The sequence below is a fragment of the Rhea pennata genome, chromosome 2, assembly GCF_028389875.1.
Source record: "Rhea pennata isolate bPtePen1 chromosome 2, bPtePen1.pri, whole genome shotgun sequence".
Classification (NCBI taxonomy): domain Eukaryota; kingdom Metazoa; phylum Chordata; class Aves; order Rheiformes; family Rheidae; genus Rhea; species Rhea pennata.
Window position 1 is genome coordinate 16,860,718 of NC_084664.1, and position 17,674 is coordinate 16,878,391.

At 38.9% G+C, this 17,674-nt stretch overlaps 1 protein-coding gene across 6 annotated transcripts in view; it reads left to right on the top strand.

The window, feature by feature from the left end:
- Positions 1–6,897: 6,897 nt before the first annotated feature.
- Positions 6,898–17,674, top strand: part of ZNF438 (zinc finger protein 438) — a 59,360-nt gene continuing 48,583 nt past the window's right edge. For 2 of the 6 annotated variants that reach the window (XM_062568954.1, XM_062568956.1), the window contains exons 1-2: positions 7,532–8,916; positions 9,415–9,468. The gene's annotated coding sequence lies outside the window, so the exon portion shown is untranslated. Of the gene's footprint in view, positions 6,927–6,948; positions 6,972–7,218; positions 7,314–7,531; positions 8,917–9,414; positions 9,469–17,674 lie in introns of those variants that run through there. The other 4 variants (XM_062568949.1, XM_062568952.1, XM_062568951.1 and 1 more) reach the window with 4 other exon arrangements.

Consider the following 17,674-nt stretch of genomic DNA (forward strand, 5'->3'; position numbering starts at 1 on the left):
TCTTACTTTTCATTGCTCTTTGTAGAGCCTTTTTAGTCCACAGAAGTAGTAGAAAAAGATTGTGATGTTGAGAGAAGCAAGTTTACTTCTTCCTGCTTGCAAGCCTGCAGGTTTCCTCTCAGTCATGCAGGTTTTTTTGGCTTCCCACTAAGAAAAACAAAAAAGAGACAAGAACTATGTCTTCTTGGCTTGTCACAGTATTTTATTACCTTGAAGGACAGAGATCAATTTGTTGGGCACAGAATGAAAATTTTAGGACATGCAGCTTGTTGTTTTTTAAAAATAGATTTTATTTGGCATAACCAGTCAAACCTTTCATGTTGCTGAAATCTATTGCTGTATTTGAAAAATCCTTCATCCTAAGCTGGTACAAAATCAGTTCTGAGAGAGATTTTTCTCACTTCATGATTTCTAAGAAGCTTTTGAAAGTGTCACCTCAAAAGAAGGGTAATTTCTTTAGAATTTATTCTAAAAAGAGAATATATTCTTTTTGCTTCTATGAAGCAATAATAATGGATATAAACTCTGGTCTGCCACTTATCACAACACAAAAGCTATGCTGAAAGGATATTAGGACTTTGAGAAATCATACCCTGAAAAGTTAGGAAATGCCAAGCAATATTATTTTGGCTTTTTTGCACACACACATTATGATACAGTTAGTTATATGTTCCCATCTTTTCTTTTCAACAGAACAAAAGATTTTCACAAAGTAAGCCATTACCAAATATTTAGTTTCTCTTCATTGCTCTGTATGTGATCCACACCTTATTTACTGCTGCCATTCACACTCTTCTATGAAGATTGAACTATTAATTTTCTCATGGGCTTTTTGATGGATCTCATCACTATGGTATCTGAAGACTAAAAGATTATCTAGCTTATTTTCATAACCTTGGGAGATAAGACGATAGTGGCAATCTAGGTTGACAAATAGAAATATTATTAAGTGAAAAGTCTTCATTATTTTTGAGTGGACAAACTGAAATGATTTTCAAAATACCTAGCAGTATAGTGCTTGTTCTGTTCAAGGCCTAGCTCACACACACTTCAGCTGAAACTATGGAAAGGTTTATGCTTTTGCAAGGAAGAGGCCAGACTTCAAGCACTCAGAAGAAGAAAAAGATGGTATAATTTACCTTATGTGAAAATACTGCTTTGAGTGATCTGCCCATGTTTGCACTGGAATTCAGAATAGGCAAGGCTAGAATATACTCTTCAAAGGCAAATTTTTAATTACAAGTCTATATTCTATTTGCTCTTCCCTTATTCTTTACAAACACATTTGGCAAAATGTATAGCAGTGATCCCACAGGCAAGCTCCTTCCCTACACAGCTCTGTGGCCAGCTTTGCACACTAGGTAAGGCAAAGGTTTTTGGAGAAAATGGCTTGTGACTGGAGGAAAAAAAGCTTCATATGATATTTGCGAATGGAGTTGAAATAAGATTGCAAAATCTTCTTAATTTCTGCCATTTTAATATTTTGAGTTCTTGACTTGCAGCCTTAACATTGTAGGCTTTTGTATTTCTAATACCATGTTACATAGACAGCCTGAGGAAACTGTAGTTCCATCCTGTGCCACCATACCAGTATTCCTGTGGGGCTGCATAATTTAAGTCCACCAAACAGACCTCTGTTGGTTGGACTACTGGACTAACCGATAGCACTTGATGGATTGTCATCTTCTGGGCAAATGAAGCTATATATTTTGTACCTTTATCATGCAAATATATGTTAGTAGGAGAAACATGAAAATTAAGCATTTTGGATCCATTCCAGCATTTGGACTGTGACGCGCTCTTGTGAGCAGGACTATGCTGCCTGTTGCCCCAGTTTGATCCTTCCTCCTTCCACCAAATGCTGAAAGTCTATCTTCCCTCACTCCAGTAGAATGAACTCTGTTATTTACTTCACTTCTAGACCTTTGCCCTGTCCCAGTCTTCTTGAGCAATCATTTTAAGACTGGATCAGAATTGTTACCTGAAAATTTCCATTTGGCCATCTGTTATGCTTATAAGCAATGTCACAATGCAAATAAGCAATGAGTAGGATACAATTTATTAATTCGCAGGCATAGGCTATTCACATATCAGAGGGATAGAAAGACAGATTGATCAACAGTTAGCAAGTAAAGCAGAGTCTACATACCACCAAGCAATTTGGGCTGTCAACCTTTGGTTGACCCATGTGTGGTTTCCTCTCTGGCCTAGGTGGGTTTTCCTCTTCCCTGACAAAAATTACTTCCTGCATCTGAGAAGTCCTCCTATCAAAAATGATATATTGAAACAAAAGTTTCAACAATTATACAATAAAAATTTTAGTAAGAAAAACTTCATGGTCATTTCCAATGTACATTCATATGTATAAAACTTAAATGGGCATACTATTAATGAAATGTTTTTGGCATTAGATATATTTTATAAATCTGAAACTTCTAGTCAAACAGACTAGAAACAAACTAGTCAAAAATACACCCCACCTCCAAAGCAAATTTAAGATTTCTGCAATTCAAAACAGTCCAATTATTTATTAAACAATGTTTAACACATAATTCCTTAAGTTTCTATTTTTAAACTCAGATTTATCAACTGCTAAATCCCAAAAGGCTGCAGTTTTTGCTTAGTGAGATATTATTTCAAATCTGTGAAATGAGATAAATAACAAACTTTGAGATCTTTTGAGATCTATACAGAGAAAACTTATATAATTGTTGAAAGCTATTTACATATATTTATATAGTAGAAACTATAAGATGTTTTTTCTTTGTAAAGTACTAATGGCCATTCTAGTTGCTAGCAGCATTTCTTTCAGATTTTCTTCTCATTCTTCAGAGCTGTGTCTTTTAATCAGCACTGTTCCTTCAATTTTCTTTCCATATTTATTTTATTTGCTTATCCTGCTTAGTTGATCCCCAATCTGTGTGAAGCAGAAGTCCGGTACTTAGAGACTTTTAAAAGCTTATGTTTAGTGTTGTCCAAGTTTCCAAAATTCTTTGAGTATGTTCTCTAGTGCAATGAATTTAAATACCTTGATCAATCATCTTTAGAAGAACATAGGATTCTCAAACAATGCTTCAGTCCTCCAAATTTCATCATCTAAACCAAAACTGACCTAAATCATTCTCTACTTTGTCAAAACCAACTATTACTATGCAGTAATCCTTTACTGTGTGTGTAGTGAGATAAAAAAATTCTCCATGTACATGAAAGTGCAAGAGAGCAACAGACTAACCATTGGAAGTTAGGGAACCGTTGGAAGGAAGGGAAGTACTATAGTTTTCTGTAGGCTTAATTTTAAGCATGTAAAACACAGTAGATTACTCCTTTATTACAATGTATTGGCATTTCTACTTATGTTTATATAATGGCAAAAGCATTACAGTGCAAACATCTCTATTAATTTAATTCTAAAAATATACTACTACTTTGCCAAAAGAAGGTAGGCTTTAATATTGAGATTTTAAAATTCAGTTTATTGACTTGAAGCACTGATATTCTTCTAAACAGTGCAAGATATTACTATAGATTGCTTTCTTACATGATCAGAAAATTCTTAATTATGCAACTACCTTTTCAGTTTAGTCTCCATGATTTCCCATTACCATTCTTACAACTACCAAATGATAGAGGGAAAATGTTCTCTGTATAACCATCCAAATGGTACTTCAGAATATCATAACCTAGGATGTTGAGGTGCTACTCCACAGAGATTACCATCTTCAACCAGACTTGCAATGAATTTTCTTCCCCAGTATTTTGTTTCAAAACCTAATATCCCAGATTAAAATTATTTACCACTGCTATGAAGTTTCTACAGTTTATTGCAAAAAAAGAGGTTTAAGGAAAATTAATATACTACCAGAAATAGCCAACCTTTTCTTGGAATAGTGGAAAGAGTCTACAGAGGAAGTTCATATTGTCTCACTAACATAATCAGGTCTCTTTTCTCCTTAACCAGAAACAGTCAAGTTCATCATAGTGCTTTATTACATTTTTAAAATGAAAACTGATAGCTGTTAAAGGCACAAACACATTTGCACATCAAAATGAATATTTTGTGTCTCTCCAGGTGGCATGTAATATATCAACAACCACTGGATGCTAATTATATCTTATTTGTGGTTTAGATAGGCAATACACATACTGAAAACAGAAATGGTTTTGCTTAAGCAACAGCTAGACTTGTACACCTTCAAAAGGAACGACAATTATTTAAAACCATTTATATGATCCACCTTCAAATTCATTTTAGGCTTTGTAATCACAAAATACTTTGGTTTTACTGGGCATAAAAGGTGAAGAATTAGTACATTTATTTTTAAACTTCAGTTCCTGCTGAAATTGGAAATGATTTATAAATAAAGTATTCTGAGGCATAGAAACACTTATTTCAGATATACAGTCTCCAAACAGAACATGTTACTAATTAAAGGACAGTATAAAGATACCTTGATTCTGAAATGACTTTTAGTAAAAAGTCTGCGTATGACCTCACATTTCATTTGCCAAATGAAGTTACAGTATTCATAAAATGTTTATGATCAAAATAACTAATTCTAATTCACATACATTTTCATGAAATGAGTTCAAAAAGAACCTAAAGTTTTTTCATTTTATACTGTACTGTGAAATAATACTGTTTCCAAGGCCAAAGAATCAGGATATGTATTTCCTTAGCTGTCACTTTGCAGTGAACTACAGAAAAATAGAAATAAAAAAGATCCATGTATTTTAAATATATATTCTAATTTTTAGCATACTGTGGAAACCTAAAAAGTTTAAATTTCAGCCATAGGTGCATGTAGAAAAATGTGGATATTTGGAAGGGATTCTTTACCGCTTGCATCTCCTATTCTGATCTCTATTCCTGTCATTCCTGATGTTTTTTACAGACTTAATAAAACAGTAGCACCATGATTCTAAGTATCTGATGACAGAATCATAGGCTGGAAGCTGTGCATGGTGGAAGCTGGAAGAGACCTCTGGAGATCATCTAGTCCTACCCCCTGCTCAAGCAGGGTCACCTAGAGCACGCTGCACAGGATCACGTCCAGGTGGTTTTTGAATAGCTCCAGAGAAGGAGACTCCACAACCTCTCTGGGCAACCTGTTCCAGTGCTCTGTCACCCTCACAGTAAAGAAGTTCTTCCTTATATTCAGGTGGAACTTCCTGTGTTTCAGTTTGTGCCCATTGCCTCTTGTCTTGTTGCTGGACACCACTGAAAATAGTCTACCCCTCCCCCATCCTCCTGACACTCTCCCTTAAGGTATTTTTAGATATTGGTAAGATTCCCTCTCAGTCTTATCTTCTCCAGGCTAAGCAGGCCCAGTTCTTGCAGTCTTTCCTCCTAGAGCAGATGTTCCAGTCCTCTGATCATCTCTCTAGCCCTACACTGGACTCTCTATAGTCGCTCCACGCCTCTCTTGTATCAGGGAGCCCAGATTTGGACACACGCCTCAGGCCCTCTGCTGTGGCCCTTTGGCCTCCAGGTGTGGCCTCAGCAGGGCAGAGTAAAGATGGAGGACCACCTCCCTTGACCTACTGGCAACACTCTTCCTAACGCACCCCAGGATACCATAGGCCTTCTTGGCCACAAGGCCACATTGCAGGCTTGTAGTCAACCTGTCCACCAGGATCCCCAGGTCCCTCTCTGCAGAGCTGCTTCCCAGCAGCTCTTAGCTTTCTTCATTGCCTCCCTACATACTCTGACAATGTTCCCCTATTTCTCGAAGTGGCCTGTTCTTTTTTCCACATTCCCTCCTTCAGCTTGTTTTGCCAGGAGCTCCTTGCTCATACACGCAGGTCGCCTTTGCTTGATACCAAAAGACCACCAAATTAATTGCTTTGCCTAACCCCATTTCTCCCCTTTCTTCTGCTTCCACTTGCCAAGAGCTGTGACAATGCTACTTCACAGACTCTTTGTTCCAGCAGTGGTCAGGGTTCCCCCTCAGCCCCTTACTTCAGCAAAGTGTGACAGCACGACAGAACTGATATGTGGTGTGTACAGCCTTAGTGGGGGTCTGGGCATCCTGGAAGAGCACATACGAGAGAGATGGTCCTCTATTACATGATCATAGTGGAAAACAAGGTGATCCCTATGCCAATTAATCTTTGAAATCATGCAAGTCTTTTCCCCTTAGAAAGACCAGCTTTGTTGAAGAATGTGATGAAAGACTCCCTTTTTCCGTATGTGTCCTACGTTTGTGTCCTCTTACCTGTATTTCTGTATCTTCATAGCATCATTCTATACCTTTCTTCATTCTGCACCTTATCTCCCTCCCAATTCTTTTTTTCCATCTGGTCTTCTCTACAATCCCACACTACCCTATTTTTTCATCACATTTCCTTCCTCCTCCAGCGCTCTCTGACTCACTTCACATACTTCCCAGCGCTTGTAGTTCCCTCTTACCATTTCCCCCAACTCTGCCACTTCTATAAACTCCCTTTACCAACCCGCCTCCCTGAAATCCCCAATCCCATCCCACTCAAACAGTTGTTTCGGTGCAGCCTGGGGCCCAGCTCCCCACTTGCGATGGGCCACCGGGGAAGGCCTCAGGCCAAGTGTGCGCCTCGGCCCTGGCTGCCTGGGAGCCAAGGGCAAGGGCGGCTGCCGGGGCGGGTGGCGAGCGCCCGGCGTGCGGGGTGAGTAACTCGCGTGAAGCACTTGGGCCGGCGGCGGAGGCCCTGCGCCGCGCCCCGCGGCCTCAGAGCAGGGAGGGCCGGGGCGCCGCGGCGAGGCACCCGCGCAGCGGCCATTTCGGGACAGCGCCGCGGAGGCCGCGCTCGCCCGCGCGGCTGCCGCCAGCTCTGCGCCTGCGCCGCCGCCGCTCCCGCCTACGCCCACGCCCACGCCCACGCGGGCTTCCCGCGCGCTGTGACGCCACAGCGCGCCGTCGCCGTGACGCAGGCACGCAGAGGGCAGCGCTGTAAGTTCCCTTCCCCCCGCGGCGGCGGCCCCGCGGCGCGGCCGGGTGCGGAGCGGGAGCGGGGTCCGGGCGGCGCCGGGCCCGGGGCGCGGCCGCTCCTCCCCGGGGCCTGGCGGCGGGGCGGGCGCGGGAGCTGGGGCTGGGGCGGCCGCTCCGCCCGGGGCGGGGGAGGAGCCGGCGGGCAGCGGCTCGCGGCGGGGGCGGCCGGCGGGGCCCGGGCTCGCCGCAGCCCCCGGGCTCGGGCGCTTTCCCTGCCTGGCGGCCGGGATCTCGCGCCGCGGGGCCCCGGGAGCGGCGGAGCCCGGGCGCAGGCTGCGGAGCTGCGCTGTGCGCTGGCGCTGGGCAGCCGCGGCGCCTGCCTGCGGCGCGCGGAACCGAGAAACGCGGGTGCGGTTGTAGCACAAGCGGTGGCGGGCTGTAATAAAGGCGAGGGGCGGCCCTGCGTGCCGGCGCTTCCACGCATCCTGGAAGTCAGCGCTCCCGCGGTTCGTGCTGACGCCCCTGAGGTGGCCGCGGAGCACGCGCGGGGCCGCGGCGGCAGCGCTGGGCGGTGCCGAGGCGCTCGCCCGGCGGGCGGTGCCCTGCGCCCCGCGGCCTCCCTCGGCGCTGGGGCGGCAGGTGCCGCCGCCGCGTTTGCGCGTAGCCGCGGGGCCGAGGCCGGGCGGCCTCTCAGTTCCGCGGCACCGGGGATACGGTCACCGGTGCGTTAATACCAACGTGAAGCAGTTTTAAGTGCGCTGTGTGGCAGGCGTTGGGGAAACGAAGGGCTAAGCGTGAAAGCAGCGCAGGGGACAGTTTAGGAAGGACGGCCTTCGACGTCTTCGGTGCGGGGAGCTGGGGCGTGCTTTCCTGAAAGACGTCCCTAATTCTGTGCCTGGCTTAAAATTTATTCGTTACAGCTAATCTTGCCATCCTCTTGCTCATCAAGTCATTTTGTGTTTTGCTCAGTTCCGTTCTTCATGTTAAGTTTTTCACCCTGAAGCTTTTTAATGAGGATGTAGGATAGAGGTCTCTGTCAACAGCCTGGCCGTCAAATACTGGCTTAGTTTAGAAATTACTCTTGAATTTGCACGTATTGATTTATTTAACCTTGTAATATGACATTATTAGTGGTCTTTTGTATAATTATTATAATTATAAAATAATTTTTGTATAGTTATTCCATAACAGAAAAGGAAAGAGAAAGATGAAATGAGGTAAATGCACAGCTCCTTTATATCACAGGAGGTTTATATGCAGTTTTGTATGTTTTTAATAGGCCTGATCAGCAACCAAAATACTGAACTTCCTTCTTCTTTAACCTAGTCATAGGTAGTTATTTTTAGTACTAGTTTTGGGTGAAGTTTTTTTTTTTTTTTTCTTTTGTCCCCTCAATTTTTTTGGTGCAAAGTAAAATAAAAGTCTCGGGGATTGGTGCAGAGCTTCTTCTCCTTTGGTAGATAAAAGAATCAGATTTTCTTCAAAGTTAAAGTTAGTTAAAAATCCTGAAGAGTCAGGAAAAGGAAGGAAGGAGACTTACGGTTGTGGTGCACATTTAAAATATTCTTTATAATGGTCTAGTACAATCTTGTGAGTGTTAGGTTAGTGTAACTATTGAAAGATATTTCTTGGATAATGATAACTGAAAGATCAGAAGATTGAAATGGTGTAAAGTATAATCCAGATTTTTTTTAACTTCTGCACAGGATGTTATTGTAATAGATATTTAGATAACTAATTAAAAAGTTACGTAATTAAACTATTCAAAGAATTAATGAAGGAAGTGTTGTTTTCCTATGCATCCTTTATATTTTTGTGAATTTTGTAATGAGTAATGACAGTGACAGCAAATGATAATATATTTCTGACTTTACTATATGAAACTTCAGATATATGTAGTGATTTTCATATATATTTTTAATGCACAGGTTCAGTGGTTATGCTGAATTAAACCAACTGAATGTTCTCCATCTATGACTTGGGCTGTTTTGAGGAATTTTGTGTGCTGAAGGTAATATGTCATTTATGGAAGTAGTTTAATGTTTTAAATATATATATGAAAATGGTGGTAGTTTTTATTTGCATCTAATGAGATGCATGTTGTTAGGCCATGAGGATGGTGAAGAGATGGTGAAAATACCTTTCAATGAACATGGTATTTTAGCTAAAAGTGTTAGTGCACTTACAATTTTAGAAACTTAAAGATATTTTAAAAAAGCTGTCAAATCAGGAATGTGTTAACTTCATCAGTTATTTTAGCTGTATTGATTCGAATATGTATGACTGTAATTTCTAATCTAATGTACTATTAGTGTATGATAAGCTTTAAGGGAAATGTTACTGTGTTTGATCAGCTGAGAACAAACAGATATTATTAGGATTATTGCTTAAATATTTACTGTTTTTTAAAATTTATGCCTCTGTGTTTCTCATTTAATAGAATTTTTGTCCTTTCCTAAATATATTTCCTTAGATATTGGGACTTCTGTTTTTTGTTTTCCTTAAACAGGAATTAAGATGGATGAAATGTTTCTTTGGCCATAGCAGCAACAGGATGTGTAAGGTAGGTATGTTGAAAGAATACAGTTAATATCCTTGCAGAATATTCTGGTTTTTGTTTCTATAGCTCTCTGAACACAAAGAAATGGCATATGGTGAGATGAGGTTTGAAAGAGGTCTGTCTTTCAGAAATTTCATGACAGGCACCTCTTTCCAATGGTAGATCTAGGTAGCTTACCTCCTGGTTCTGGTAAACTGCCACGTTTTTATCACAGGTTAATGGAGTACAAGCAGACAGCCTTAGGTGCCTCATGCATTTCAAGTTTGCATTCTTTGAATGAAAAATTTTGAATGTGTCCTTTCTGTAAGGTTTGTGTGCATTTGCTTTTGTAAAAGTGGAAGGAGAAAATATCACAAAGCCTGTGAGTCTTGTTTTCAGTATTCTGTTTAAATGGGATCAAAGAAAAAGACTCATTCTCCATGTGTTTTAATCTATTTTCCTTCTTAAACAGACAATTTTTGTTTCTATATTTGATTTGTTTTTTTAACATTTCTCACTTTAATGTCAGTGAGGGTATATTCCAATGGGAGTGTTCCCCAGTGAAATTATTTGTGTTCAGAATTTCCATAAAAGTTATTAGCAGTTCAGCAGCAGTAAAATACTATTTTTGATGCTTATCCTCATCTGAAGTCAAGTTAAGGTTTTGTTCTTATTTTCTTAAGGTTACTGCCTCAGTTTTATCTGTATAATTGACTACTAGAGAACCATGAAATGATTTTGTGTAAAAATATTTTTAAATAAAACTTTAAATATGAATGTATGTTTGTACAAGGCTAACATTGGCAAATAACGGAACAGTTATGCTTGGATAATACTTGTTAGCTTTCTCGTGAAGTGTATTTGTATGTTGTTGTTACCAAAGTTGAAAGAAATGCGAACCTTGCATAGTGTAAATGTTAAAAATATGTATGTTGTGTATATTCAATGCTTGAAAATTTGAAAATAAATTTTGAAAATAAAAGGTTGTAATCGCTCTTGCTTCGCTACTTTATCTTGCTGGTGTAACAAACAGACTCTTACTATCAATTTAAAAGGAAGGTCATTTGTGGAATTATGTTGTCTTTGCTGTCACCCTTCTGTATCATATCGATCTTGTCACGGTTCTTGAAAATACAAAGAATAGCTGGGGGTAAGCCATCTTAGATTTCATGTGATGTTTGCTAATTGTGTCTTTGACTTACTATAGTATAGTATTTGTGGATGTTAGTTTGTCCTTAATAATATGATTAAACTGAGTGTAAGTAGTATTCAAGCTATTTTTTTTAACTGTTTTCATGGATATTTATAACATAATTAAAAATTGTAGGAAAATATTGTCACAGTTTGTGGAGCAACATCTTAACTCTTACTGACTAATACCAAAAGTGTGATCAGAACACTATAAACTTTACTGTGGTACAGTTGTTGTTATTAAGCAAGGGTACAAAACTTCAAGTTAAGGAGTGGCTATCTTTGGTTTGTCTCTTGCCTTTTTGCTAAATTAGGAAAGAACGAACTTTTCTTGGGAAAGAACCTAAACTTTAAAATATTCTTTTCATTTTTGGTTCTTTCTGAGATCTTTTTGAAGGATGTAGAGTACTGAAAGCCTTGCCTGAGGGAAGGCTAGCAAGTGTCCTGCAACCAAAACAGGTTTAGTATTGAGCAGTTAGTGTACTTCATAGCACAAATGGAAAGGAAAGAATACAATATGCAGCTCGATGCGTCTTGCAGACCAATAATGCATTGTGGTCACTTCATTTGTGGTTATACTTGTTTAAAAAACAAAAAACTCTGGTTTGCTTTATTTTTTTCAGAATAATGAATTATTTTCTCATGAGATCATATAAAGAATAAAACTATGCTGTTTTGAGGAATAAATATATATTTTTCAAAGAAGTGGCTTTCACTTTCAGTGCATATTAATTTCTGTGCAGGTCTTCTGTATTTTTATTCTCTAGCTAAAGAAATTGGTTGTTCTTCAGAACAACCAAAACCAAGATTGTTGGTTTAGGAAAAAATTATCTTGCTTAATGCCAAGAGGGAGTTATGCACTGAGATAAAGTTCAAAGCTGGAGTATCTCTGTCCTGCTGAAATGCCCCTGTTACAAGTCTCTGGAAAGAAGGGGAGTATTCTTAGGTTCTACTTGGGTGTTTGCCAAGAGCAGCAGGTGCAAATGAGATGGGAAAGCAGATGAAAAAGTATGTTTACTTCAAGTAGGTGTAATAGCTAGGGGGAAAAGAAATTCTATATGGCAGGTGTACAGGACATATCACTGAAATCAGTTTGGAATATTATGTTGCTTCTAAATTCAGGCTTCATGGAGAATTTCTGCTGTTTGGATGATGTTTGAGTAAGGAAATGTTTCTGTGACTGACCTGCCAGTCAGTCTGTCAAGTTGTAAAGTCAGATGTATCAGCAACTGAAAGTTGGAATGTCTGTGAGAGCTGCTCAGGGGTTGTACTCCCCCTCGCTCCACCAACCCCCACAAAAAAGCAGAAACCAAACCCAGCAACCTTTATTGAGGATGAGTGTGCGAATGTGAGTGTGCGAATGCTTGAGTCGTTATTCATCCACTGTAAGAGACAGTTGTAAGGGACTCTTTCCTCTGTTAAAAGAACCTTTCCTTAGGAAGAACTTTCCTCTTGAAAACTATGTATGCTTACTCCAACGTGATTAGGTACAGGTTACTCCAGTGTGATTTCTGTCACAGCTATACATTTTTGCCATTTCAGTTTTCCTGTGTATATGTTTATAGTCCTTCAGGACAAACCATGGGAACAAAGATGTTCCAGTTATTGCTTTGTGTGCTTTTGAGCATGCTTGTGTCTTCTGCGTGTATGTGATCTTAAATAATAAAGGATACAGAAGTTAATACAGGCCCTGCTTGACTAGTTAGTTTCCTCAAGTGAGGTTACAACCTGCCAATTTTTTGCAAGTACATGTAATCTCAGATTTTCATTAGCTTGGTGTTTCAATGAAGTAGCACCGTGTGTAGCAAGACACGAGGTTCTAAGAGATCTTACTGTTCTTAGCTCAATCAAAACAGATGGTGAAGAAATAAAGTAGATCCTGTGTATTTAGGAAGCATGGCAGTAAAGTTTAAATGTTGGCATTCTGTCCAACATCATTCTCTGTTAATGACATACTTCTGCCTTTAAGGGACAGCATATGAACCCCAAAATACTCTTAGAGTCAGTCTGTAAGAAGAATCAGCCTGTAAAAATTGTAGGGCTCTACTGTGTATATAAGCAAGATCTGCATATGATGAAACAAGTGCTTACCAGGCTACTAGAAAAATATCCCAAACTGATATTATAGCTGTTTAGTGGGGTTTATCGTTGTTGTCAGCAGATTTTGAGGCTTTACTGAAGAAGGAAAACAAATTGTTACAGGATTTAGGCAGAAAGCAATCTTCCATATTTAAGGACTGAAACTGAGACCACCCAAATGCCTTTAGCGCTTTTTTCTTATTTTCAAAAGCAACTTGTTCTTTTTAGCAAAGTGTTTATGAATGGAGAGGTGGGGGAATCGCTCTCTTACCTTCTTCCCAGAATTATGATTTCAAATAAATGTTATAATGCTCTTCCTGATCATCAAAGGAGAAAGTCTTAGACCTTTGATTCTCTTATTTTTAGCTTTCAGATAAAAATGGCTATAGGCTGTTATGACTGAGTATCTTCAGAGGAACGTTTTTCTTGGAAACTTTTAGCTAGTTTGCGCTGAATATTTACCCCTTTAATGTCAATAGGGTGTCTACCATATTTTAGGATATTTTAGTAGTTAATTCAGGGATGTTATATGTTTATTGTAAGTTATGTAAAGTAAATGGGATGTGGAATGTTTTTCTTTTCTGTATTTACATGTGTTATGTTATCCATTAAAATGTTAATAGATACAAACGTAGAAGCCTTAATTAAAATAAGGGTGGGTCAATTTTATTACATTACCTGCCTGCTTCTGCGCAGAAGCATACCTCCTTCCTCATTGAAGGCCCAGTGGCGAAGAGTCCACTTATCTGCTGTTTAGGGTAGTCACCTTTGTTTATTCTGCCTTTGTCTACTCCTGTAAACCAAGGGGTTTCTTCCCAGGAAGATGTCCTAATTGGCATGTTACAGAGTTGAGGACTATGCTGGGTGGGGTGTAAGCAAGGTATTATACTGAGGGAGAGGAAAGTAAGGACTACATGGCCTGAGATGATAAGAGTCTTTTAACATTCATGATGGTATATAATCAAAGCAGAGGACTCTGTTAGGAATCTTGTTTTTGAGAGCTCTGCTGATTTCTGAGATCTGTAAGAGTTTATACTTGGAATCAGGGTAAACAAAATGTTGGGTTAAATAAAAGCATGTTAGAGAATAGCACAGGAAATAAAATGCTATGGTAAAAGTAAATATCTTGCTGTCATATAGTATGCCATCAGAGTATATGTGGTGGTTAGTACCTCATGTAAAAAGTAGGGTGTAGAGTGAGAGGAGATTTGGAGAAAAGGCTAAAAGTGTGATCTATGGAGGTGGAAAATTGATAAAGAGAAATTTAAAAAGTTAGATTGTTTACCTTTTGAAAAGCAACAAATATGACGAAATGTAGCACAGATGTACAGAATGATTGACTGTTTTGGAAGAAGTGATTTAAGAGCTTTTGTTCTGTTAGTTTATGATGGGGATGATAATTCCAGTTCAATAAGGGGACATTCTGTGAAATTAAAGTGGCAAATTTACAACTTGAAAAAGGATATATCTTTAAATACATTGATAAAAACAGTTCTGCCATGTAGGGTTTTTTAATTTAAGAAAATTAAAATCAAATTAGGATAATTTGGAATGCAAGTCCATTATATGGACTCAGGTTACTTTTTTTCTAAAAGGGTATACACTTTCAGCTTTTGAGTCATTTGTTATTTTTTTTTCTGTCCATCATTTTTCTACTAGAGCTTATCTGAAAACCTTGATGACTTGTACTGAAAGTGGGAGTAGAGGAATTCATTTTTTTCCCAGCACGTTTATAGGAAAGATTCAAGGATCTAGCATTCAAGGAAAGATTATAGCATCTTACTAATTCATTTACTTCCTAGCTGTTTGTTAGGGTACACGTAGGTGAAGTATCAACTGGGTACTATGGCTAGTTTGGTGTGGGAATGTTCGCTGATGCACTTTTTCTTGTAAGTGGGGAGTTCAAAGAAAGTTTTGGGCAATATTGTTGGAGTCCTCATGAACTTGAGCAGAAAGTATGTTCAGCAGTTGTTTTTACAATTTTTGCCTTTAATCAGGCAGATTCTTCTGGTCCCTGGGTTCACATAGTAAATAGGTGTTCCCAAGCAAGTTTAATCGAAGTTAGTTCACAGGTTTGTTCTGTTTTTGCCTGTGCCTAGACTGATGGAGTGTTTATGGAGGGTGAGTTGAACGGACATTGGCCTCTGTGTCATTCAGCCAACTTCCAACAAGTTTGTAAAACGTCCTAAGAGCAGTGGGGATATCTTAATTAAATGAGTAGGCTTGTTACTCTGCCAGTCTTCTCTCTAGCATGGTTCAAGTCCTAGAAACTACATTTGTTTTCAGTCTCTCAAACTCAAATACAAATTTCTGTGATAAACAAAAGCATCAGAAGCAGTGCTCAGCAGGAAAAGATACACTAACTATACTTGGACCTACAGAATCAACTTTTGTTTATTCCCACTGAAATATTCTTTAGTATCTATTATAGTGTTTATAATATCTAGTACAGACTGCAGGTTTTAGTTTTGGTATGTTTAGCAACAGGCTGACTTAAATTTGTCATATTTGGCTGAAGAGCAACAAAGAGCAGGTGTCAGGGAGGTGCTGTGACAGGACTAAAAAGATTCAGAAAGCTTATGGAAATTCGGAGGGTGAGAGGGGAATCTTCCTCCTGTTTTTTCCCTGCTAGAAGCCATACTCTAATGTTCAGAATTGTGGTTCAGTTTGAACATGATGTTGCAAGGGTTGATGCATTGATATAGGTGTTCTTTTTCCACAATCTTTTAAACTGTGGGAGAGGATTTATTTTTAAAATAAAATATGCCTGTGCAATTTTAATTGATAACTTAATTACGGAAAGCTTGTCTGAAAGGTGGTTGCTTAGTGACCTGTGCAAGATTTTCCTGGCTTAGAATAGTCAAGATTCATAATGTAATGTTTTTTTATGTGAATCTTAAAAGTGGAATTCTCCTATTAAGAGAGGAGAAACTTCAATGGTTGAAGTGCTCTGTCAGGAATAATAGACATAAAAGTAACAGTTAAATTTAAAATATTGTTTATGGTTGGAACATCTAAATAATAAGCTTTGCTTTTCAGGGATTGTCAGTATTTCAAAAATAAGGATTTAAAAGCCACCACTAAATATTTACCCATCTTTGCATAAGCAGATGGGTGCCAGATGTATGTGGGGTCCTGGAGAATTTTGTTGCATTGGTTTATTTATGTTTAATTTTGTAGTTAGCAGAATGCTTCAGATGTTCATGGCTTTTTTTTTTAAGGCTGGAAGTACTTTATCTTTGCCTTAACTATTAAGTTATATAAGAAGCCTGAAAATTGGCCTCGTTATTAAGTTAATTACTTGTTTATCTTTCTCATGTTTTAATTTATTTTTTACTCATCATCCACCAGCACTTCAAGAATACTTATTGCCGCAGTACAGTTTGTAAATTATAAAAGTACAAAGACAATCAAATGTCTAATTTGGAGTAATTTTGATCAGAAGCTGCTAAATTTGAGAGTTGTGCCAATTCTCCACTTTATGTGTATGAGGATGTACTGATACTTTGTGAAGCCTGATGGATTTTTTTTTCTTTTGTAATGGAAGTGTTACTTGCTCCAGAATCTGAGGAGGATAGTAATAAATCTTTTCATTTTTCTCCTTGAGATGATGCTCTTTAATCTTGTGTTAGTGCTTTAGAAAACCATGCTGCCTCTTGCTTTAGTTCTGATAGGCTTGGTAGTTGTAGCAGCTCTTATTGTTTCCTACAGGGGAGATAGGATCTCAAATAGAGTGGATGTGTTTTATTGTGCACTTAATCAAAACACAATGAAAAAGTCTTTTTTTACACAAATACTGTAGTGAGATATGTTGTCAGAAGTGTCATGTGTGTAATGTACATGTTCTGTTCTCGTTGGGGCTTATAAGGTCTTGATTGGAGTATGCTGTTAGGTTTGGGAACAAATCTTCACATATTTTTTGCTGATGGGCAGTGTAAATGGAAGGCTAGAAGAAAGTAGGACAGACTAGACTGCTTGTTAGCTGTAGTGTTTTGAATTTCTATTCTAGGTAGCTACTTTCAGTGTCTTGAAAATGACGTGTCCTTGAATAATTGTGGTCAGATCTAACTTGAAGAAGATGGAGTGAAGCTGTTTTGATTCTCTAAATGTAAAGGAAGACAGTTTCTATCAGTGGTGCTATGAAGTTTATTCAGACAGTAGTAAGTCCAGTATGCTTCAGGATTTTGCACTTCTAAACGTTTGAGACTATATTCTTCTGATGCAGGTGAGATGCTGGGACTTTAATACAGTTTGGTGTTTTATTATCATCATTTGTCTGTCTTGAGCTTAATTTTGTACAGGTATTTTTCACCTGGGATTCAAATGCCTGCCTTTACTGCAGTGTCTGAAAGATTTTGTGACTGAATAAAGAACATTAAAAAAACAGATATATTAGGTGTTCTGTATTTAAAGATTTTATTCTGGATCATTTAACTGTAAACATTTCTAAAGTTTCTTTAAAAGAAATGTGAAACTGTAGATTTTATTTAGGCTAGATGAGGACCTGCAAGGATCATACCTGTTGTTCTGAATGTTCCAATTGCTGAATGGAGATTAGGTACAACTTCATAATCTAGATTGATAGGATGCTGTCCCAAGACCAGAGCTGTGGTGTGATGATATGAATCATACTCTGCAAGTATGATTCTGCAGTCCAAAGGACCCTATTTCCACCTGCCCCCAATCAGTGTTAAACCTGTCAGGTATCTCTGGTTGTGTGTTCTGACATTTCCATTGAGCTGTGAGCAATTTGCTTTCTGGTTGAATCCTAGGCAGAGTACCTGTCTGTTGAAAAGCAATTCAGTATCCTTGCATTGTAGAAGAGCAGACATGGGGAAGCTTAGATAATACTGCTGGACTTTGTAATTTGATGCAGATAAGCTCATTTCTCATGGAAGATGGAGGACGTTAGCAAAAGCATAAATAAAACATTGCCTAATGATTAGTTGGAAGTTACGTT